Genomic DNA, 2,814 nt, shown 5'->3' on the forward strand with positions numbered 1-2,814 from the left:
TGCCCTGGCGTGTAGCACACAGGTGCCTACACTGGTGCACCCAGGTGCACGGACTATCTCCCCGTCGGCTTGTAGCCCTCAGAAGGGCTGACGGCCTTGAGTTCGTCCTGAGAAGGACGTCCTACTCGGCGGCGGCACGAAGTCACGGAGCACGAAGCTCGCGGGCTCTCGAAGGCGCAGGAGTCACGACGTGCTGGGGAAGACGCTACTCGGAGTCTCGACGGTCGCCCGGAGTACTCACGAGAACGATCACGCACGAACACGACGGTCTCACTGCAGGCACGGGAGCTCTCTCTCCGTACACAAGTTACATCAAGTTTGACACAGGTTCCATATCTGCTTTAAAATTTTTCATATTTTATATTTCATTTTCATTTAATTTAAATCCACCACAAACACAATATATTACCATAATACATCCTACAACACGGAGGATAATATCCAGTACAGGTTTATTTGGTTCGTAATTTTAAAAATGAAACAAATTCTGAGAATATCATGTTTTTATTGTATGCTAAGAGGTATCATTAAACTTAACATTATAATATAAATGTAACAGCTCTGTACACACACTTCACATCATACATCACTCACACATACACACAGCGCACGCGTGCACACGCACGCACACGCACGCACGCACGCAAGCACACATGCACACCCCACTCCGCCTCAGACATCGTTTCGTTATGTATCGTGGTTTGCCAACGACGCATGATACAGTCTCAAGGTGGATTTAGACAAGCAACTATTCACCGCCCCCCCCCCCCCCCACTCCGCCGCCTCAAATAATAATCATAATGCTCAGTTTTCGTAATAAATGTAGTACTAAGAGACGACAACTATCTTATATTACACAAGTGGATCCGCGACCAAATTTACATGTCGTCTCTGTACTGAGCGTTTTGTCCAAATCCATCGTATTGCATCACAATCCCAGTTTAGTTGATCAAACTTAGTTCCTAGGTGATTTACAATATATTTTATTATATAAACAAGAAAGCTCGTTTACTATTTTAGATTTACCACGAAAATATACATTTGTATACAAAAATAGGCAGTGTCAAGAATAATTTAATGCAAACTCTAAGGCAAATCATACACTGGACAATGAAAGATGGTTACTAGAGTCGATTTAAATTATTTTTATTTATTTAAAATAAAAATCAATTTTCAAATGGACAAAATAAAGCTCTTTTATGTAGCTCACTTGAACCCCTCCCAATAAAGAAAATAAACATATTTTTCAATTACTTCCATTGCAATATGTACGGGCTAGCAATATGTACAAGTAATCCAAATATCAAATTGATAACATTAATAGTTGCTGATATATAGCGTCGTGACGGACAGACAGATGGATGGGTATAGACATATAAGGGTTTCCTCTTACCTTCTTGGTACGAAATTCTAAAAACGACAGAAACTCGCGTCATCAGATTATGAAATAATGTAAAATTTCTGTAACTGTACAGTATATACTACGATATGGAAACTAACAGCTTAGGACCTGCGCAGACGAGGTAGAATCGTGCGTGTATAGTTCGTGTAGTTCCCTGGCGGTAAAACAGAGGACTCTACGCACCGCGGACACGTCACACTTTAATAGTGCGATGCACATTCGATTTGAAGAAAACATAATAAAAATTGGCTAAGTACAACCTCTATGTATTGTATATATTCACATATAAATACATGTTTCATTTTAATAGTATGAATTGAAAATAAAATCGATTATTTTAATAAATTTTGACTATTGTTTAATAGTTGTGCCCGCGACAGGGGCCTAATTAATTATAAAACAAACTACAAATTTAATTAAAAATGATAAGCTCCTTGATACTGCAGCACGTCGGCCACCTCCGCCGCGCCACGTGTCGCTCCTTACCAAACGCACTTACATCAAATTATGAATATGAAATATAGAAATTAAAATGTACAGGACCAACTAAGAATTATAATTCCAGCACTATTATGGTGACATATGCGGGTGCAGCGTGACCTATTTATAATTAATATTATAATCAGTTAACTGGGAGTCTCCCCTAATCCTAACATTGACAGAAAATCACCACTGTCTCTATGGTAGAAGCCATTTAAAAAAAAATAAAAAGAAGGGATTCAATCAAGTCGTAATTCTATCTGTCAGTTTTAATCATTTGTATACAGTGAAAGCTCTATATAAGCAACTCATTTGTACTAATTTCAATAAAAAAAATTCTTATTGAAAAAAGTTGCTTATAGGGAAAAAAGGAATATAAAAATACTATAAGCTGAGTAGAATAATAGTTAATTACTGCAGCGGCCAACAACTGAGGCATTGATGGACGAACGTGCAAACGTGGACCGAGGCATACATACATGAGTCCATCAATGCCTAGTTGTGGCCAAGGCTTGTATAGTACATTACTGCAGTGGCCAGCAACTGAGGTATTGATGGACGAACGTGCAAATGTGGGCCGATGCGTAGCCGAGGCACACATACGTGAGTCTATCAATGCCTAGTTATGGCCAAAGCTTGTATAGTACTTTTCTCAAACAATGCGCGGAAATCAAAAACACAATTTTACTTTTTAAGTTCAATGACGAATAACGAATTCGGCAATTTTGATTTATCTCGAAAAAGATTGTCAAAACAATGCTCACATTTCCAAGCATGTTTGAGAAAATAAAATATAAAGATAGTTGCTTATAGAGAGGTTGCTTATATAGAGCGTTCACTGTATTTGATTTAATTTCTAGATAAAGTCAAAACAACTGCCACAAAGTAGTACGGTCATTAAATTCTCACAGTCTAGTAATGTATTTACTATA

This window comes from Galleria mellonella, unplaced genomic scaffold (assembly GCF_026898425.1).
Source record: "Galleria mellonella isolate WM207_F2 unplaced genomic scaffold, CSIRO_AGI_GalMel_v1 utg146, whole genome shotgun sequence".
NCBI classification, from domain to species: domain Eukaryota; kingdom Metazoa; phylum Arthropoda; class Insecta; order Lepidoptera; family Pyralidae; genus Galleria; species Galleria mellonella.